Genomic DNA, 23188 nt, shown 5'->3' with positions numbered 1-23188 from the left:
CCACACACCACCCATCCTGCATAACAGCGAGTAGCTGCAATTCCACTTGCCTCACTCTCTCCTCACCATCTCATCTCCTCGTTCTCATCTCATCATCTCTCTCTCTTCCTCCTCTCTCTCATCTCTCTCTCTCTCTCTCCCTGGTAAGTCTTCACAGCCAGGATGCTCCCGGGACAATACAGGGATTACGGTGCCTCCCCCTCGGAGTCCTCCTCAGCTTAAAGCATTACCAGAACGTGAGTAATCCGGGGGACAACCCTACCTGGTAATTAATTTTCATGTTGCATAAAGGATTCTAGCACTTTTGTCAAGTGTATAATATATATATATTATATAATATTATATAAAATAAATATATAATAATATATATATATAATATATATATATATATATATAATGTTGATCGAGGTGGTAAGAAATGCTATTGTACCTTTAGTAATGAAAAGACGAGTGCATTATAGTTTTACGTGTATGTGCCTGTGTGAGTGCGTGGAGTGTGTGTGTGTGTGTGTGTGTGTGTTCATTTTGCCCTGAAACCCATCGTCTGCCAGGGTCATTCAGGCTGTCATTGTCAAGTTATAACCTCTCTCTCTCTCTCTCTCTCTCTCTCTCTCTCTCTCTCTCTCTCTCTCTCTCTCTCTCTCTCTCTCTCTCTCTATCTCTCTCTCTCTCTCTCTGATACTCAACATAATCATTCTTTTTTTTTTTTTCATTCCCAGAGTGTTGCATACGCTCTCACTGTGTATGCAACGCTGTCCCGTGCCTCGTCTGTCTTTCGTATCGCTGTGCATTTTGCGCTGGAAGCATGCACAACGCTTGCTTGTTGTTGTTGTTGTTGTTGTCGTTGTTTGTCGTTGTTGAAAATTGAGCTTCTTCCCTCGTGCCCAGGGCTGGGGGGTGACCAGGGGTTGTGGTGGGGTGGACCGTGTCATCTCGTGGCTCAGGGAGGAGGCCCTCCCGCCCCTCATCCTCGAGTGCTGCAATTTTAGCGGAAATTGTGCGTTGCGTGGAGGCCATGTGGCCATCCTTGGTGGGTGGCAAGGGCTCCTCCGTGTGTGTGTGTGTGTGTGTGTGTGTGTGTGTGTGTGTGTGTCTGTGTGTGTGTGTGCGGGGCCCTAGGGGTTTGACGTGGGAGGTGGGGTACGCGCGTGTATGTGTGATCGTGGGGCTTGACGCGTGGGAGGGGCGGCGGGCGGGGCGAGCGGCGGGGGTATAATGAGGCGAGAAAGTCCCTCCTGCTTAAGCCTGGCAGCAGCCTATCCTCTCCCTCCTCCTCCTCCTCGTTCTCGTCCTCCTTCTCCTCCTCCCCCTCCTCCTCCTTCTCCTCCTCGTCCTCCTCCTCCTTCTCCTCCTCCTTTGTCCTCCTCCTCCTCCTCGTCCTCCTCCTCCTCTTCGTCGTCGTCGTCGTCGTCGTCCTCCTCCTCCTCCTCCTCCTCCTCCTCCTCCTCCTCCTCTTCGTCGTCGTCGTCGTCGTCGTCCTCCTCCTCCTCCTCCTCCTCCTCCTCCTCTTCCTCCTCCTCTGCAGCCAAGCCGAGAACACGAGACGAGACAGCCCAGCCTGCTCTATGCTCCGCGCTTCATCATACAGGCTTTTCAACGCGCCGTCCAGAGTACGAAGCCAAGCCTCTCTCTCTCTCTCTCTCTCTCTCTCTCTCTCTCTCTCTCTCTCTCTCTCTCTCTCTCTCTCTCTCTCTCTCTCTCTCTCATGTTCGGCTCAACGTAGGGGGAAGGGATTCCGCAATGCACCGGCGAGCCATTGGCGCCCCGCGCTTCCATTCAAGGGTGTGTGCATTTGCCATCATGTGTGAGCGTACATGTGAAGCTATCACACACACACACACACACACACACACACACACACACACACACACACACACACACACACATACACAATGTTATATTTCTCTCTTGCGTCTCCCCTGATGATGTGATTATTACACGAAAGTGCACTTGGGAACTTTTCGTGTTTCATTTTCCCCGTGGACTCATAGGAATATATATATATATATATATATATATATATATATATATATATATATATATATATATATATATATATATATATATATATATATATAATTGTATACCATGAGAGACTTGGCCCAATGTATGTAAAAATCATGGACTTTTTAATTCCCATATAGTCAGTTGTGTTTTGTTATTCAGTGAGTTGACCTGTCAGAGGCTATTGAAAAAGTCTTTCATCCGATTGCCGAGAGAATCCGACACATAATCCTAAAAAATGATTTGATATTCGTATCATCCTGAATAAACAATGGAAGGAAAACAATTTGTGAATAAATATGTATTCTCGTGTGTGTGTGTGTGTGTGTGTGTGTGTGTATGTATTCGTACTTATGTAATCATGTATGCGGTTTTTTTTTTTGTCTGCATGTCCGTTAGATGTATGTATAAATGCTGCATGGGTATGTTTTGTGTGTTGTGTGTGTGTGTGTTGTGTGGTTGTGTGTGGTGTGTGTGTTTCTATTGCATGCTTTTTCCTTGTTTTGTTTAGTAAGTCATGACAAGACTATATGGAAAAATGTAAATATTCAGACATTTGGATTTAATAGTATTCATCGTAGTCATGTTTATTAAGGATAACAGGGTGTACATGTTTCTTTGAAGGCTTTGGTAACTCCATCTTCTCTCTCTCTCTCTATCTCTTCTCGCTTCTCCTCTCCTCTCTCTCCTCTCTCTCCTCAATCTCCTCTCTCTCTCTCTCTCTCGTCTCTCTCTCCTTGCAACTTCGGTATTGATCAAAGGAGTTAACTACTATATTCGCCCCTTAATCCACGAGAGTATATAACCATTAAAGTATTAAGCGATATTAACCTAACCTGAACCTAACTTCCTCGGCAAAGTGTTTAAAACGCAGGCCAGAAGGCTTTCATCCAATTGGTGAGGATCGATCTCTCTAATCTCCGTCTCTACTTCTCTCTCTCTCTCATCTCCACTCTCTCATCTCCTCTCTCTCTCTCTCTCTCTTGTATATATGTTTATCTAATCGCAGGAGGTCAAAGTGAGGCGCAAAGATTTTACTATTGCCAATGACCACGAAGAGAGAGAGAAGAGAGGAGAGAGAAAGAGAGCGAACAGAGCGAGAGAGAGAGAGAGAGAGAGAGAGAGAGAGGAGAGAGAGAGGAGTGATAGAAGAGAGAGAAAAGGAAATATTGTAAAACACGGTAAATCCCCAAAGGCACTTCGTGGGATTAATCATTCGTCAGGGAGATGAGACGCGGATTAATTACACGAATGCACTTCAGGAGGACTTATCGTGCTTTCAATTTTTCCTCGTGGTTACCAGCAATGTATAAGAAATATATAAATATATAAATATATATATCTATAAATATATATATATATATATATATATATATATATATATATATATATATATATATATATATATAATTGTATACCATGAGAGACTTGGCCCAATGTATGTAAAAATCATGGACTTTTTAATTCCCATATAGTCAGTTGTGTTTTGTTATTCAGTGAGTTGACCTGTCAGAGGCTATTGAAAAAGTCTTTCATCCGATTGCCGAGAGAATCCGACACATAATCCTAAAAAATGATTTGATATTCGTATCATCCTGAATAAACAATGGAAGGAAAACAATTTGTGAATAAATATGTATTCTCGTGTGTGTGTGTGTGTGTGTGTGTGTGTGTATGTATTCGTACTTATGTATGCATGTATGCGGTTTTTTTTTTTTTGTCTGCATGTCCGTTAGATGTATGTATAAATGTATGCATGGGTATGTTTGTGTGTGTGTGTGTGTGTGTGTGTGTGTGTGTGTGTGTGTGTTTCTATGTGCATGCTTTTTCCTTGTTTTGTTTATGTATGTTCATGACAAGACTATAGGGAAAATGTATATATAAGACATTTGGGATTTATATTTTCATCGTAGGTCATGTTATTAAGGGATAACAGGTGTACATGTTTCTTTGAAGGCTTTGGTAACTCCTCTCTTCTCTCTCTCTCTATCTCTCTCTCTCTCTCTCTCTCTCTCTCTCTCTCTCTCTCTCTCTCTCTCTCTCTCTCTCTCTCTCTCTCTTGCAACTTCGTTATGATCAAAGGAGTTAACTGACTTATCGCCCCTGAATCCACGGAGAGTAGATAACCATTAAAGTATTAAGCGATATTAACCTAACCTGACCTAACCTTCCTCGTCAAAGGGTTAACGCAGGCCAGAGCTGTTCATCAATTGGTGTAGGATCGCTCTCTCTCTCTCTCTCTCTCTCTCTCTCTCTCTCTCTCTCTCTCTCTCTCTCTCTCTCTCTCTCTCTCTCTTTGTATATATGTATATCTATCGCAGGAGGTCAAAGTGAGGCGCATGATTTTACTATTGGCCAATGACCACGAGAGAGAGAGAGAGAGAGAGAGAGAGAGAGAGAGAGAAAGAGAGAGAGAGAGAGAGAGAGAGAGAGAGAGAGAGAGAGAGAGAGAGAGAGAGAGAGAGAGAGAAAAGGAAATATTGTAACACGGTAAATCCCCAAAGTGCACTTTCGTGGGATTAATCCATCGTCAGGGGAGATGCGACGCGGATTAATTACACGAAAGTGCACTTCAGGACTTATCGTGCTTCAATTTTTCCTCGTGGTTACCAGCATATGTATATATATATATATATATATATATATATATATATATATATATATATATATATATATATATCTTTCTTTCATACTATTCGCCATTTCCCGCGATAGCGAGGTAGCGTTGAACAGAGGTCTGGGCCTTTGAGGAAATATCCTCACCTGGCCCCCTTCTCTGTTCCTTCTTTTGGAAAATTTAAAAAGAAAAAAAAAACGAGAGGGGAGGATATATATATATATATATATATATATATATATATATATATATATATATATATATATATATATATATATATATATATATATATATATATTCCCAGCCCTTTGTTGGGAATAACAGAGGTTGTGATTCATACTGCACTAGCAACTGAAAAATCAGACTTTTCTGGTGATTACAATACCAGTTTGTGTGGGTCGTTGGAAACGGCGGGCAACAGCACACAAGCAAGGGTCGTTAATCAAGCGTTTTTCACACATCAAATTATGACACAGTGCGGCTACAGAATAGCAATTCAGCACTTGTAAACTGTTATTTCGGGAAAAAAAAAAGGGTGAATTATTATGTGATAACTGTTTTAATCGTGGAATTGAACATAAGCGTTATATCGGTGTGAGTTTTTTTTATTAGCATAAAAGTAGAACGGTTAGCCATCATAAGCAGAGCTCAGAAAGGAATTATAGAAAAATCTAATTTTAGATTTGATGTAATTTTAAAATCTAATTTTGAATTTATTTGGCGTCGCTCTTCGAAATTATTCTATTTTGTCTGATAAAAACAAGAAAAAACGAATCATTTTAAAACTCGTCTCTCCTTCAGCGACACACAGGGGAAACTGAAGAAAGGAGAACACACACACACACACACACACCAGAATATCCAACCACCCCAGCGAGGGAATAATGTTAGATTAAGGAGGTTGCTGTTTTATCATGTGTTCCAACAGGGAATCTATGAGGAGGGGAAAAAAATTGGGGGCAAAAGGTATATTGATTATGACTCCTGGATCTTAATCTGATTTTTTTTTTTTTTGTTAGATCTCTTTTCATCATAGACTTTAGGCTATTCAATAGAAATTGCATTAGTTTGAAGTTTTATCTTACCCCAGAGAGCGTAAATTAGAGCGATCATTTAAGTTTTTTTTTTTTTTTATCAGCCATGTCTGCTGGTGTTCTCCGTTTTCTTCCATACAGATGTGATTGTTACTGCAGGTGTTCTCCATTTTCTTCCGTAGGACTGTAACGAATAATGGATTCGTCCTGAAGCGAATTTTTAGTCGTTGAATTTTTACCCCCTGACTTGGAGAGATGCGACTCCACCCACCTGTCTCCCCCACCTTTGGGCCTTTGGGATTTAAGGATTGTGCTATTTATCGTTTGTTTCTTCGTCCGTACTTGTTGTCAGGAAAGGCCAGAGCGGAGGAAACCATCTGCCCTCCTCTTTCGACTTTCCCTTTTCCCCCTTTTCCATTTTGGATTGTACGGTGTTGATGATAGTGACTAGTTATAATGATAACGCCAGACAGCACTATCACAAATGGTGATTGTTTGGATGACGATGGTGATGGTGGCGCGTGAGCAGATGGTGATAATGAGGAGGGTTTAATGCAGTCACTTATAGCATAAACGTAGCGTTGAGAAGTGTTAAGTTGACGATGGCGCTTACGGCTGCGGGTGTGTTTCAGCGGGAGCAAGGGCCGCGCTCGTGCAGCGGCGGCGTATCTTCGAACTCCCGAAGAAGGTGTTCAAGATGGTTCGTTCGGTGGTTGTGCGACTGGACGTTGAAGATGTACCTTCAGTGGCCCTCAGTAGTTTTTAGGACCGAGGCTTTGAACTGGGAACAACGAACCATCCGTTCCTAACGCGACAGAAAGCTCGGCTTTACCCGCTGCGTAAGATTGAACATAATCGTACGCCAGACGTTTCCTCGAAGTGGTGGTGTGAAGAAGTACATTCATGGAAAATAAAGAATAACGGATCAATAAACGTCATAAAGTGAGTAATGAATGTGTGAGTGTAGACAGGAGTGCAGACGTGTAGAAAGTCGTTGGAAAGGGTTCAAGAGAGACTGGGGAACTCGGGAGCGTAAGACCCCCTCCCTCCAACCTCCATCTCAGAGCCCCTTGTTATTATTGGTAGGGGTTTTTTTTTTTTTTTTGTTTCCATTCGAGTCGTCTCGCGCATTGAGAACAGCATCTGCTCGATCTTCCCGTCAACCACCTCTCTCTCTCTCTCTCTCTCTCTCTCTCTCTCTCTCTCTCTCTCTCTCTCTCTCTCTCTCTCTCTCTCTCTCTCTCTCTCTCTCTCTCTCTCACTCACACACACACACCTCCGAGCGTCCGGTAGATCTTTGTAAGCGACTCTGGGGGTTCTCTAGGGGTCTTCCAGGAAAACAGACTCTGCGCCCGCCAACACCACCACCACCACCAACAACAACAACAACAACAACAACAACACCAAAGAACTTGTTGTGAGGAAGGTGTTTGCGCAAAGGGGCGACGACATATCAGTTCTTTTTTCTTTTTTTTTTTTTACGACGTGGCGGACTCAGTGGGGGGACGTCTCGTCGCTGAGCATCGGCGAGGGCGACAGATTGAGAAGCCAGACCGCAGTGCCAAGAATGTCGTACGCCCACATCAGCAACTTTTCTCGCCGAAGTGCGGAGAAGTCTCTCCTGTGCTGGAGGCGTCAGCGAACACGGACAAGACGAAGGCTACGAGACTGGGAAAGTCACACGTATACGTTCTTTCGCTTCGTACTTCCCTCTCCTGTGCCTGGGCGGTGACCCGTGGGAGAGAGGAAGAGAGACAGATGTTCTAAGGCAGTGAGCGAAAGGGAGTCTCCTTGAACTGGAGATTTTAAATGAAGGGTGATGACCTCCCCCGGTCTCTTTGTTCTCGTGGTGGTGGTAGTTTGTGGAAGAGGACAGAGGTTGTTGATGGGCTGGTTGTTGTGGCAGTGGGGGATTACATAACCACGGTGGACGGTGTCAGGGACGCATGTGTAACCGTCGATGTGTGGCTGGGTTCTGCAAGGGGGTTATTCTTGAAAGGTACACGACCTCTGTATAACGTCAAATCTTTTCTTGAAGGACGAGACGTCAACGCTTCAAGAATTCTGGTTCTCGACTGAACATTCTCGTATCTTTTGGTGCATCTTTTCTACCCTCTTATTTTTTTTTTTTTTTTTTTTAGATTTTTTTCGTAATAAGTTTTGTCATCTTTTTTTTTTTTTTATCGTATTCGAATCAAATGATTCTAGTCTAAATCACACATACGTCTGAACATAGACCGTGCTGTAATGTTCAAAACTGTGTGAATAATGAACGGATCAGACATGCGTTAAATGCGTTTATGTCATGGTGTTGATGTCATGCGTTGATGTCATGCGTTGCTGTCATGCGCTGATGTCATGCGTTGATGTCATGCGTTGATGTCATGCGTTGCTGTAATGCGTTGATGTCATGCGCTGTGTCATACGTTGATGTCATGCGCTGGTCATGCGCTGATGTCATGCGTTGATGTCATGCGTTGATGTTACTGACTCTTCCTGTGTTTTATTATATTAGTTAACTTCACTGGGACATTATGGCTGCCTGAGTTTTGGGTCTTATAATGTTTTCCTAACTTTATTCAATTTCACAATCTCCCTAAGGAATATAAAGGGGTGTTCAATTGTTAGATGTAGTATAAACAGATGGATAGTTGCATCGTTAGGCCCCTAGCCAATTGACCAATAGGGTCATAAGACCACCTACGTCATGTAATAACCATTAGTTTACAAATCAAACAACTGAAATAAGGTTTTTAAGATAATGACAAGTTTTCATATAGACCCTTGTGTGTGTATATATATATATATATATATATATATATATATATATATATATATATATATATATATATATATATATATATATATAACTATTCGCCATTTCCCGCGTTAGCAAGGTAGCGTTAACAGATGACTGGGCCTCTGAGGGAATATCCTCACCTGGCCTCGTTCTCTGTTCCTTCTTTTGGAAAATTAAAAAAAAAAAAAGAGAGAGGGGAGGATTTCCAGCCCCCCGCTCCCTCCCCTTTTAGTCGCCTTCTACGACACGCAGGGAATACGTGGGAAGTATTCTTTCTCCCCTATCCCCAGGGATATATATATATATATATATATATATATATATATATATATATATATATGGATAAAGATAAATGAAAATATCTGTCATGATAATGATATTCACAAATATAATGAATCTTATGATACTGAAGTTAATGCTAGTAATAACGTAATCGAAAAATGATATTTTTTTTAAATGTGATAATACAATTATGGGTATTAATTTCCCTTAATACTATTTTTTGATTACCATCAATCTGTTACTAGTATAATTATTATTATTGTCATTATCATTATCATTATTATTATCATTATTGTTATTATTATTATTATTATTATTTATTATTATTATTATTATTATTCGCTTTCCTTCGTTCGTATACGTTTACCACGCATGCGTCCAAGTCCCTTTTCGTTATGTTCGGCCCGATATTAAGGATAAATAATGTGACTGATAGTTCGGTTGGCTTTTGCACTTTATCATTATTGTTTATCCGCCGGAAAATGCCTTTCGCGACACGAGCCAAAACACCAAACGTGATAACATATCACTTGCGATTACACAAAACCATCGCATGCTCCGGAACGCTGAGAAATGTTTTGCATCGAGTGTGATATATATATATATATATATATATATATATATATATATATATATATATATATATATATATATATATATATATATATGTATGTATGTATGTATATATGTATATATATATATATATATATATATATATATATATATATATATATATATATATATATATATATTTATTGGAAAGGATCACAATTTTGCGCGTGATCAAGATATTCCTATGAGTCCACGGGGAAAATGATGTGATTATTACACGAAAGTGCACTTAGGAACTTTTCGTGTTTCATTTTCCCCGTGGACTCATAGGAATATATATATATATATATATATATATATATATATATATATATATATATATATATATATATATATATATATATATATATATATATATATATATAAAAGTTGTTTACAATAGCCGAGTTGGTGGTGGAGGGGTGGGGGTTGGAGGGGGGGATGCATCTCTCTCATGCCCCCGGTTCTCTTGGGGGGGCGCGAGGGGTGGTGGGGGGGGCAATCCCTGAGAAGGCGGGAGTTTTAAAATAGGCCAGAATGTTGCTTAGAGCGACGGTTTCCTCGGCGAATACTAAAAGACTCCCGCAGAAGGCGAGGACGGAGGCGTTCTCTAGGGCGAAGGGCGAAAGTCATGCAGGTTAGTAGGATCTCGCGCCCGTCCTCACACTCCCACGCTTGTCCATTGAGGCTGTGAAGGACATGGCTTGGGCGTGTGTGTGTGTGTGTGTGTGTGTGTGTAAAGGGTTTATTGAAGTGGTGGTGTTGGTGGAGGCGTGAGGGTAGAAGGAGGAGGAGGAGGAGGGAGGGGAAGACCAGTGATGGTGGTGGTGGTGATGGGGATAGAATGGAGCGAATAAGTGTGTGTGTGTGTGTGTGTGTGTGTGGCAGCCGGGCGATTGTGGTAGAATGCGGATGGTAAAATTGGTTTTGTGTGGTAAGAGAAGAATTCCGTAAACTGGTGGGTGTCTCTGGTTACCAATAAAGATATATAATGTATATGAATATATATAGTCATCAGTTTTCTTTCATATAAACGTGGGCTGTATGCCTTATATCACTTTAGCCACTAACTGAATTCCCCTCTCCCACCTCTTTTTTTCCTCTCTCTCTCTCTCTCTCTCTCTCTCTCTCTCTCTCTCTCTCTCTCTCTCTCTCTCTCTCTCTCTCTCTCTTTTCTGTCAGACACGAAACGGAAAAAAAAAATGTTTGAAATATACTAATATAAGCCTTCCTGTTCCTTGTACGGCCGAGAACGAAGATAAAACACTTCTCCAACATTTTTCCCCTTTGGGTTTCTGAGGAGGCGAAGAGGGACGTAAACCGGGACGTTCCAGCCGTCCGTTCATAGTGGATATTTCCAGGCTAGAGTGAATGGGGTTTTCGCCATTTAGCGCCGCAGGGGATGAATTAAGGTTCACGTGGTTGGGTCGTCACCCGCCTTCGGATTGTTGACATTGCTTAGCGTGGATTTTCAAGCCTTGATGTTGTTCAAACTTGACCTTTTGATTTCCGGTGGATTTTTGTGTCCAGTAATTTTCATTCTGGTCTTTTTTTTATATGTATGTTTTTGGGATCCCCTGGATCGTCTCGAGGATTTAATGAGAGAGTTGTTGATCCATTTCCCTTTGAACGCTAGGGCCCCGTCCTCTGAACGCGAAGGTACGGTTTTTGAACGCCAGGTGCCGGTCCTTTGAACGCGGTGACACGGCCTTTCAACACCACGGTAAGTCCTTTAGGTTTCGGCCTGCCATTTGACCTGGCCCTTGAAGGTTTAGGTCAGGGGGTCTAAGACCGTCTTGCCAAAGGGTTTGGCAGGCGTGCTCAAGGGCCGCGCCGCCGTGCTTGAAGTTCACACCGTCGTACCTAAGGGTCGTACCGTCGTGCCTACAAGAGTAGAGCCGTCGTGCTCAAGGGTCGTAGTACCGTTGTGGTGAAGGTTGCCAGGCAGAGTTCATCGCTGGGAACCATCCACGCTATCCTGAAATGAACAACAACAACGGTTACGCTAGACTCCCCACAACAAAGCCCTACAAACATACCGTGACGGTGTTGGCTGAGCGTGAAATGTGGGCCCTTAAGAATACCTTCATGGAAAGCCTAGCGCCTTGCCTGGAAAGCCTCACACCGTGCCTGGAAAACCTAGCGCCGTGCCTGGAAAGCCTCACACCGTGCCTGGAAAACCTAGCGCCGTGCCTGGAAAGCCTCGCAACGTCCTGGGAAAGCCTCGCGCCGTGCTGGGAAAGCCTCGCACCGTCCTGGGAAAGCCTCGCCCCGTGCCTGGAAAGCCTCGCCCCGTGCCTGGAAAGCCTCGCCCCGTGCCTGGAAAGCCTCGCCCCGTGCCTGGAAAGCCTCGCCCCATGCCTGGAAAGCCTCGCCCCGTGCCTGGAAAGCCTCGCCCCGTGCCTGGAAAGCCTCGCCCCGTGCCTGGAAAGCCTCGCCCCATGCCTGGAAAGCCTCGCCCCGTGCCTGGAAAGCCTCACACCGTGCTGGGAAAGCCTCACACCGTGCTGGGAAAGCCTCACACCGTGCTGGGAAAGCCTCGCACCGTGCTGGGAAAGCCTCACACCGTGCTGGGAAAGCCTCGCACCGTGCTGGGAAAGCCTAGCGCCGTGCCTGGAAAGCCTCGCACCGTGCCTGGAAAGCCTCGTAACGTGTCTGGAAAGCCTCACTCCATGGCTGGAAAGTCTTGCGCAAGTCTTTGGAAAAAAAAGAAACCTCACGCCGTGCCTGGAAACCCTCACACCGTGTCTGGAAATCCTCGCACCGTGTCTGGAAAGCTGTGCCAGAGGGGGAAGGTCAGAAATGTCGCCCACAGCGTCGGCGTGCCTCCTGCAGAATACTAAGTCCTCCTGCTGGTGGTGGCAACGAGGGTGCTGGTGGGTGGTGGTGGCTACCGAAGGTCAAAGGCGCTTGAGACGTGTCCTCTTCAAGCACGTGGTGTGTCCTACCGGACTGGAAAGCTATTGTAGGAGGTCATGTGGCCGCCGGACTGGATGAAGTGACGCGGTCGTGGGTGGAGGGTTGGTCAGGTGGTGATTGAAGTGGGGCTCAGTTGAGGTGGATATGGAAAAGGGAGGGTGGGCTGGATAAAGCGGTCGTGGACGGGGTCCGAGGATATTCTTGTGTAAGAGGAGCTTGGGGAAGGTTGTCGTGGAAGGGGGTGAGAAGGTGTGGATTGGATTTTGATACTGTTGTTGTGAAAGGAGGGGACTTTTGAGGTTGTTTTTGCAAACGTTGGAGAAGGTGGGTGTGGCGGGGGGGAGTCGGGGAACTGGTCCTGGAAGGAGGATGGATGCAGGTGGTTCTGGAAGAAAAAAGGCGCTGTCGGGAGTAGTGTGACCTGGTGAGGGCGATACGAGCAGGTTTTCGGATGTGATCATCATGAAGTGATGGTAGTTTGTAGGGGAATGGGTCGTCGATCTCATTATCATGAAGTGATGGTAGGTTGTAGGGGTATAGGTCCTCGACCTTTATTATCATGGAGTGATGGTACTTTGTAGGGGTATGGGTCCTCGATCTCATTATCATGAAGTGATGGTACACTGTATTGGAATGGGTCCTCGGATCTCATGGAGAGAAGATGCGGCTCGTGGTGATGGAGATGGTACGAGAGGAAGCTGCTCAAGTTCTGTGTGGAAGTATTGTGACAGGAAGGAGATACAGGAGGTAAATGGCTTAACCATCTGTTAGGCAGGTTGTCGATATCCCTTGGAGGAGGATCGGTGGAATCTCTAGAGTCTGGAGCAACCTGGGCTTTATTTACCTTATATTCTTCATGATACAATGGCGATGAAGCATTATGGTATATGATACATCGGAGACGAAGCATTATGGTGTATTCCAGCACTGCATTCTCCTCATTTCAGATTGGATTTGATGAATCATATACGTCCGTACGTCTCTGGGAAGGTCATTGGGATTAAACTGATCCGCAGAGAATGTTGATCAAAACCAACATCCACCACAGGTAAGGTTCAAGTGTTGCGTTGCCAGTCAGAATACAAACATGTTGAGTGTATCTCACCAATTGTCCCATTGGGTGAAATCATCATTATTCTTGATTACTTCGTCTCAAAAAAAAACAAACAAAGGTCTGATGTGAGATTAATCAGTGAAATGATCGGGGCGGTATTTGATTCTCAGTAACAGTTACGTAATCATCAGCCATCGCGTGAAGTAATCATAACATCATTAATCCTTCTCGTGGAAGTCGTTTATTTAATCGCCGCTCACCTCGTTCCGAGTGTGACCCTCATTTCCAAAGAGGTGATGGCGATGGATTTCTGATGAAGGACTCCTCGAGCGATGACTTCCAGACTATTTCTTGTCGACCGTAAGCAATGGCCCACCCCCCGTTCTCTTTTTTTTCGCTTTCTCTTTCCCAGAAAGAGAGAGAGAGAGAGAGAGAGAGAGAGAGAGAGAGAGAGAGAGAGAGAGAGAGAGAGAGAGAGAGAGAGAAGAATATACCGCCGGTTCCAGGAGTCATTTCCAGTTTCCAGAACTGATGATTCGTGTGGTGTCATTCCGATCTCACCTCGGGGCACAGGTAACTTGATTTCGCCACATTTGCTGGCAAGAAGGAGCGCTGGGGGCGTGAGGGGGAGAGAGAGAGAGAGAGAGAGAGCTAGCGAGGGGACCCGGGAGGAGAGCTAAGACGTGGGCTGGGATTTGGGGAAAAGCGCTACACGTGTGCTGGGGCTCTGGGAAAGGCGCTGGGGACTAATTCTAGGTTACCTAGAGGAGAACTAGGACGTATGCTAGGATCTGGGGGAGCTCTAGGACGAGTGACGGAAGCGGTGAGACAGGCTAGGATCAGTGGTAGGGACTAGTGGAAGCTAGGACACAGGATTGGTGGACGCTTGGACGGCTAGGACGTGTGCCTAGGGAGGACCAAGGGAGTTCCAGGACCGGTGCTGGCGGACGTAAAGGGAAGGATTAGCTGGAACGAACTTACTACCCACGGAGCACTTACGCTCATCATTCTTACGCATACCCATTTATACATCATCTATTTTTGATAATATAACCATGTATTATACTCGTACGCATACTTGACATTGTCGATCTACTGTTTTAAATACGCGGATTTTGTTAAACCTACTCACGTATTCCCCACATTAAACACATCATTATAATCAAGAAGAAGGATCATTCACTCACAAAGACCTGATAAGAAGCAACGCATTTTCTCTCTTTTAGACCTAAGGATTTCTTATCTCCTCCTCGTCTAATTCCTCATCCAGCAGCGACCCGGGGAAGGTGGGGGGCGCGTCTGTTGCCGATAAATTCCCACCAGCATTAATGAAGTTCAAGCCCCAGACCTCCTAATTCCCGGCGCTATTTCCACGCCGCCCAGAGAGATTAAAAGGCAATTGCCTCCCTGCAGCTTCGCCTTCCTTAATCTGTTCATTTTGTGGGGAAATTTCCTTGACTTTATTTATTTTCTCCCCCCCTCACGTTGCTGGTGTCAGTGAGATCCAGGGCAACTTGTGGTTTGTCTCGTATGTGTTTGCCCTTCAGAGGTTCTCCTTTTCTTATATATATATATATATATATATATATATATATATATATATATATATATATATATATATATATATATATATATATATATATATTGGAAAGTGTCACAACTAAGCGCGTAATATTTATTTCTTGTATCTACCCTGATGATGTGATTATTATACGAAAGTGCACTTGGAAACTTATCGTGTTTCATTTCCCCGTGGACTAATAAGAATATATATATATATATATATATATATATATATATATATATATATATATATATATATATATATGCAATTCTACATAAATATTGTTGTGTCAATCCATCAGAAACGATGTATATATGTATTTTCTTCTGACCATTTTGATGATGTGTATATTTCGATGTCACATCTGTTGACTCTAAAGTTTGTATATTATTACCCGGGAGGCATACTGTAAATACATATATACATTCATAATTTTCTTTTTTTTTTTTTTTGGTCGTAATGAAAATCGAAAATGACCCGAATACATCAGCATATCCGGGGTCAAATTTCACTTCTATCCCGCCTGGTAAATAGGACTAGAATACGATACTCGAGGCACACACATTAACGTTGAAAGTGTAGCCCAGATTTCCCAGGACTGGAATTAATGTTTCTCGACTTTTAGGATATAGGATTTTATTTTTTCTATATTTTTTTTTTTTTTCAAAAATTTCCCTGATTACCTTCGTTTGTCGAGCTGTAAACATTTATATACGTGTGTGTGTGTGTGTGTGTGTGTGTGTGTGTGTGTCGTGTTTTGACAAGAGTAGGTCATTATCATCATTATTAAAAGTCAACATACTCGTTATTGGAAGGGACGTAGCTCTCTCTCTCTCTCTCTCTCTCTCTCTCTCTCTCTCTCTCTCTCTCTCTCTCTCTCTCTCTCTCTCTCTCTCCCTCTCCCCCTCTCTGTCTCTCTCTCTCTCTCTCTCTCTCTCTCTCTCTCTCTCTCTCTCTCTCTCTCTCTCTCTCTCTCTCTCTCCCTTCTTCACACTCACCCATTTTGACTCGGGGAAGAAGTTGACGTCATTCTCATACACTCTCAACTTCCTCTCTGTTGTAAAGTTTTCGCCAATAGACTTAAGCACACTTTTTTTCTTCCCCTTTTTTTTTGTTTGTTATTTTTTTTAACAACTTTCCTTTTCAATTTAACTTTAGATGGGACGATGCGGAGGGGAAGGGTGGGGGGGTGGGGGAGTGGCCGACACAGGAAGATATTGCAGCGCTGAAGAAAAAAAAAAAGGGTGTTTCAAACTAGTGTTTCTTCTCTGGAAGGTAGCAAAAAAAAAATAAGGAAAAAAATCTTTTTTGTTTTGTGCATCTTTTTGAAAGTCTGCGATTTTTTCCTTTCTTGTCGGTCAAGGTCAGAGATGGACTAATCACTTCCACGTGTTGTATACCTGTGTGTGTGTGTGTGTGTGTGTGAGAGAGAGAGAGAGAGAGAGAGAGAGAGAGAGAGAGAGAGAGAGAGAGAGAGAGAGAGAGAGAGAGAGAGAGAGAGACTCATATAGTGACATGTCTGGTTTGTATGAGAATATATATATATATATATATATATATATATATATATATATATATATACATATCATAATTTCCCTCACACAAACAGACACATCTCTCTCTCTCTCTCTCTCTCTCTCTCTCTCTCTCTCTCTCTCTCTCTCTCTCTCTCTCTCTCTCTCTCTCTCTCTCTCTCAGACACCAGAAAAAAAAAGAACATAAAAACAAGAAACAGTCCACCCATTAAAGGACGAAAGCAAAAACTCTCTCAACTCTGTTATTATGACAACAGGAACAAGCAAAACACATTTTTTTTCTTTGCTTCTTCACTTACCCAGACAAAACAAAGGGAACGAAAATAAGACATAAGTCAAAATGAGACACACTAACTCCCAAAAACCTCGTCTTTCCTCCTCCTCCTCGTCCACCTCCTCCTCGTCCACCTCCTCCTCCTCCTCCTCCTCCTCCTTCTCCTCCTCCAACTTCCAGCGAAATTAATGAATCACTCTGACGTTTTACAACCTTGTTGTAATAACATCAATTATAAGTTATAATTAGCTTCCCAGGATTGGCCCACAGTACAGCCCCTGGCTCTCTATCAAGTGCTGTCATAGGATTGAAGATCCACTAAATCATGCTTGTTTCGTTGTGGGTTTCATCGATGGGTTAGAATTGAATGGTTCAGAAGCGAACTGGGGATAGAATGGACGTTAAGTATGGGTGATAGGGTGGGCCAGGTCAAAGGTCAAGCCATGTATACTCTATGGTGGGTCAGGTCGAGGATCAGACCATGTATGCTTGTCTCAAGGGTTGCGCCGTGGTGTTCAAGGGTCGCACAGTTGTGTTCAAGGGGTCACACCGTCGTGTTCAGGGGTCGTACCGTCGTGTTCAAGGGTCGCACCGTCGTGTTCAGGGGTCGTACCGTCGTGTTCAAGGGTCGCACCGTCGTGTTCAAGGGTCGCACCGTCGTGTTTAAGGCTCGCACCGTTGTGTTCAAGGGGTCGTACCATCGTGTCCTGTTCAAGGGTCGCACCGTCGTGTTCAAGGGTCGCACCGTCGTGTTCAGGGGTCGTACCATCGTGTCGTGTTTAAGGGTCGCACCGTCGTGTTCCAGGTTAGCTGTAACTTGGGTCAGTTTAGGTCAGATCAGGTTAGATCAGAATAGTTTACGATCCCGTCGTTGTTAAATCAAACCTTGGTGCACTTAATGTTGAATCTGGTGATGTTATGTTAAAATTAGGAGATCGGGTCAGTTTTGCGACCACGTTTAAGTTAACCTCGGTGCAGTGCAGGTCAGAATGTTAAGTTAGGTCACATCAACTCACTTCAGTTTAAGGTCAGATTACCTCAGATTAGAAAAAAGAAAATGGATCAGGTTCGCCCAGGAAGGAGACGAGAGCGGGCATCGGCTTTGGGGATCTAAGGTAACGCGAATATCCTTTTTCCTTCATGGATTCCCTTATTCACGGGATTCCTCCTCCTCCTCCTCCTCCTCCTCTTCCTCTTCCTCTTCCTTTTCCTCTCTCCTCTTCCATCGCCTACCATTCCCTCCTCTCCTCCGCCTCCTCCTCCTCCTCCTCCTCCTCTTCTTCCTTTTCCTCTCTCCTCTACCAACGTGTACCATTCCTTCCTCTCCTCCTCCGCCTCCTCCTCTTCCTCCTTTTCCTCTCTCCTCTTCCATCGCCTACCATTCCCTCCTCTCCTCCTCCTCCTCCTCCTCTTCCTTTTCCTCTCTCCTTTACCAACGTGTACCATTCCCTCCTCTCCTCCGCCTCCTCCTCGTCCTCCCTCCACACACACACACACACACACACACACACACACACACACACACACACACACACACACACACACACACCTTGTAAACACATCCTGCAAAGACTCTCCTTTATAACTTCGTGGGTCACCACCCTGCTCCAGCTGGGGGACACACGGCTGGTCCGCGCCAAAGGCGGCAGCAGCAGCAGCAGGGGGCGGCCTTGAGGAGGACCCAATCCTTCTCCTCACCCCGCCCCACGAGAGGCTGGTTGTACCCAAGACACATTCTCTCTGGAGAGAGAGTCGAAAGTTTTGAACCTGTTTGTTTACTCGTCCCTCCTCCCCCTCCCCTCCCCTCTTGCCCCGATGAATAGCAAGGGTTTACATATTTGTTTGCCTCTGTGGGATTGGATGGGGGTGTAGGTCTAACTGGCGTTGGCAAGTGTCTGGCTGGCTGGTCAGTTTCCGCTTCGTGGAGGAGGGAAGAGCACGGGGGAGAGAGAGAGAGAAGTAGATTATATCTACTGTTCAACATATCACTTAGAGTTTTCTTCTTCTTTCTTTTTTCTCTTACACGATCGTGCTTGTAAGATCCTCAACGCTCCTTACATGTTCTTACTTACATATAAAGTAGAATTCAGTGGGGGGAGAAAATGAACGTGAAGGGTGGTTACTGAAACTACGCACTTAAGCATAGGTAATCGTCTTTGATGTAATTACGTAAGCAAGGATGGTTGATGTAAGCACAGGCTTTTCCTAGCGTAAATAACATGTATAAAGCGTGTTCCTTAACCAGAAATGTCAACATTTCGTAAGCCTGATTTAGAATGATACTGAATTCTATGTTTTCATGCTTTTCATCTTTCTTATCGAAAAAATATTTCATAACTTCGACTCTCACCATCAGTGGCATATAAACGTTACCCAGGGTTTTTAAGTAGCAAAGGACATTAAGTAATGTAATTGGACGTAATTAATGCAGTTACCCGGAGTAATTACATAAAGTACCATTCCACAGCCTCAATTACATTAAGTAGTATGTTTTCCAATAATGACATAATATTGGGGAAGCAGTGGCTGTTTTTGCATCACCACACGTTGAACGGGTTTAAATCAATCGTTAAAAGAGGTTAAATCCATACAGCCTCTTCTCTATTGACGTAAAAAAAAAATAGGAAGGAAAATAAGACTCACAACATTTAGGCAGTAATTAGCAGACAGGATTGCAAGGTAATTGAAATCGTTAATTACGTTAGTTACACGGAAATGAAAAAAAAAGAAAAAAAATCAGTTCAATTCCAACCCCTTCTCCGTTCATTCCCCCCCCCCCCCCAAAAAAAAAAGAGAAAAAGAAATAGATGAATGGCGAATCGTGTTATTATGAACTCACCAGCCACTGAAAGGAAAAATAAACGACCTTATTAACACATCAAAGACAGAAACCTTAAAGACAAAAATATTAAAAATCCATTTTGGGTACAGACGTTGGTGGCGCGGCGCAATGCAGCGAAATGATCAAGAGAAACGCATTCTTTTTTTTTTTTTTTCTTTCCTCCTTTCTTTTTCGACATAGTACGAGAAGCTATGGCGGGTGTGTTCCCCTCATGTACCCAGTCTTACAGCCGGTGCCGCCAAGCATGGATACGAAGAGGGCTGAAGATCCGACAGGGGGGAGGGCGAACCTGAGAGGCCAGAGGGACTTGAGTCGCCCATGTCGCAACTTACTCATCTCGGGAGTGAGTTGTTTACAGTCGGGGAAAGTCAGTGCACGTCCCACGTACTTGGGGACAAAGTCAGTGCACGTGCCACGTACTTGGGGACAAAGTTAAAACGCTCGTCAAGTACACGCGGGGTTAAATTCGGATGTTTTCTAAACGTATCTGGTGGTAAGACTCTATTGTGGATCAAATACTTACACTTCGTACATATATATATATATATATATATATATATATATATATATATATATATATATATATATATATATATATATATATATATATATATATATTTATATATATATAAAAGTATATTTGTATATCATGAGTCCATGGAGAAATAGAATACGATAAGTTCCCAAGTGCACTTTCGTGTAATAATCACATCATCAGGGGAGATACAATGTATATATATATATATATATATATATATATATATATATATATATATATATATATATATATTACTAAAGGACGTGGACGAGGTGCTGGGTGGAGAGCGCGCTGGAGGACGGGTTCGGCAAATGAGGAAGAAGACCGATTTCGACGATGAAGGCCTGCACTGTGGCTGAGAGATTGACTTGAGGAGGCAGAAGTGATATTGTGACAGTGATTGTGTCAGCGTCGCGTCGCCTCGCCGCAGTGTATCGAGACAGACTTCCCCAGAACTTTTAAAGGGGAAGTAAATGTTTATAGTTGTGTTAATGGAGTGATAGTTTTCATGCATGGTGTTTTTGACAAGAAAATAGTGAAGTTGGAGAAAAATGTAGCTTAGACATTGAAGCTTATTGACACAGTGGTGAAATTGATGAGAACTGCTATTGACGTTTGTGTGAATAAATTGTACATTTCCTTTTCCATAGCCAGAGGTTGAACCATTATGTGACATTCATTTTTTTTTCATTCATTTCAAGCTAAAAGTTTGTTTCTAAATTGTTCTTACATTTTTCATATGTATATATATGTATGTGTGTGTGTGTGTGTGTATGTGCATATGTGTGTGTGTGTGTGTGTGTGTGTATATGTATATATATATGTATATTATCCCTGGGGATAGGGGTGAAAGAATACTTCCCACGTATTCCTCGCGTGTCGTAGAAAGCGACTAGAGGGGACGGGAGCGGGGGGCCGGAAATCCTCCCCTCCTTGTATTAACTTTCTAAAATGGGAAACAGAAGAAGGAGTCACGCGGGGAGTGATCATCCTCCTCGAAGGCTCAGAGTGGGGTGCCTAAATGTGTGTGGATGTAACCAAGATGTGAAAAAAGGAGAGATAGGTAGTATGTTTGAGGAAAGGAACCTGGATGTTTTGGCTCTGAGTGAAACGAAGCTCAAGGGTAAAGGGGAAGAGTGGTTTGGAAATGTCTGGGGAGTGAAGTCAGGGGTTAGTGAGAGGACAAGAGCAAGGGAAGGAGTAGCAATACTCCTGAAACAGGAGTTGTGGGAGTATGTGATAGAATGTAAGAAAGTAAATTCTCGATTAATATGGGTAAAATTGAAAGTTGATGGAGAGAGGTGGGTGATTATTGGTGCATATGCACCTGGGCATGAGAAGAAAGATCATGAGAGGCAAGTGTTTTGGGAGCAGCTAAATGAGTGTGTTAGCGGTTTTGATGCACGAGACCGGGTTATAGTGATGGGTGATTTGAATGCAAAGGTGAGTAATGTGGCAGTTGAGGGAATAATTGGTATGCATGGGGTGTTCAGTGTTGTAAATGGAAATGGTGAAGAGCTTGTAGATTTATGTGCTGAAAAAGGACTGATGATTGGGAATACCTGGTTTAAAAAGCGAGATATACATAAGTATACTTATGTAAGTAGGAGAGATGGCCAGAGAGCGTTATTGGATTACGTGTTAATTGACAGGCGTGCGAAAGAGAGACTTTTGGATGTTAATGTGCTGAGAGGTGCAACTGGAGGGATGTCTGATCATTATCTTGTGGAGGCTAAGGTGAAGATTAGTATGGGTTTTCAGAAAAGAGGAGTGAATGTTGGGGTGAAGAAGGTGGTGAGAGTAAGTGAGCTTGGGAAGGAGACCTGTGTGGGGAAGTACCAGGAGAGACTGTGTACAGAATGGAAAAAGGTGAGAACAATGGAAGTAAGGGGAGTCGGGGAGGAATGGGATGTATTTAGGGAATCAGTGATGGATTGCGCAAAAGATGCTTGTGGCATGAGAAGAGTGGGAGGTGGGCTGTTTAGAAAGGGTAGTGTGTGGTGGGATGAAGAAGTAAGAGTATTAGTGAAAGAGAAGAGAGAGGCATTTGGACGATTTTTGCAGGGAAAAAATGCAATTGAGTGGGAGAAGTATAAAAGAAAGAGACAGGAGGTCAAGAGAAAGGTGCAAGAGGTGAAAAAAAGGGCAAATGAGAGTTGGGGTGAGAGACTATCAGTAAATTTTAGGGAGAATAAAAAGATGTTCTGGAAGGAGGTAAATAGGGTGCGTAAGACAAGGGAGCAAATGGGAACTTCAGTGAAGGGCGTAAATGGGGAGGTGATAACAAGTAGCGGTGATGTGAGAAGGAGATGGAATGAGTATTTTGAAGGTTTGTTGAATGTGTCTGATGACAGAGTGGCAGATATAGGGTGTTTTGGTCGAGGTGGTGTGCAAAGTGAGAGGGTTAGGGAAAATGATTTGGTAAACAGAGAAGAGGTAGTAAAAGCTTTGCGGAAGATGAAAGCCGGCAAGGCAGCAGGTTTGGATGGTATTGCAGTGGAATTTATTAAGAAAGGGGGTGACTGTATTGTTGACTGGTTGGTAAGGTTATTTAATGTATGTATGACTCATGGTGAGGTGCCTGAGGATTGGCGGAATGCGTGCATAGTGCCATTGTACAAAGGCAAAGGGGATAAGAGTGAGTGCTCAAATTACAGAGGTATAAGTTTGTTGAGTATTCCTGGTAAATTATATGGGAGGGTATTGATTGAGAGGGTGAAGGCATGTACAGAGCATCAGATTGGGGAAGAGCAGTGCGGTTTCAGAAGTGGTAGAGGATGTGTGGATCAGGTGTTTGCTTTGAAGAATGTATGTGAGAAATACTTAGAAAAGCAAAGGGATTTGTATGTAGCATTTATGGATCTGGAGAAGGCATATGATAGAGTTGATAGAGATGCTCTGTGGAAGGTATTAAGAATATATGGTGTGGGAGGCAAGTTGTTAGAAGCAGTGAAAAGTTTTTATCGAGGATGTAAGGCATGTGTACGTGTAGGAAGAGAGGAAAGTGATTGGTTCTCAGTGAATGTAGGTTTGCGGCAGGGGTGTGTGATGTCTCCATGGTTGTTTAATTTGTTTATGGATGGGGTTGTAAAGGAGGTAAATGCAAGAGTCCTGGAAAGAGGGGCAAGTATGAA

At 43.5% G+C, this 23188-nt stretch overlaps 1 long non-coding RNA gene across 1 annotated transcript in view; it reads left to right on the top strand.

Moving 5' to 3' along the window:
* The window catches only part of LOC139746705 (uncharacterized), a 181054-nt gene that overhangs the window by 59253 nt on the left and 98613 nt on the right, over positions 1–23188 (top strand). Inside the window, exon 4 of the long non-coding RNA XR_011712197.1 lies at positions 13195–13295. This is a non-coding gene — a long non-coding RNA (uncharacterized lncRNA). The remainder of the gene's footprint in view (positions 1–13194; positions 13296–23188) is intronic.

Source organism: Panulirus ornatus, chromosome 5 (genome assembly GCF_036320965.1).
Source record: "Panulirus ornatus isolate Po-2019 chromosome 5, ASM3632096v1, whole genome shotgun sequence".
In the NCBI taxonomy this organism is placed as follows: domain Eukaryota; kingdom Metazoa; phylum Arthropoda; class Malacostraca; order Decapoda; family Palinuridae; genus Panulirus; species Panulirus ornatus.
The sequence above is the reverse complement of the archived record's forward strand: the minus strand, read 5'-3'. Positions and strand labels throughout refer to the sequence as shown.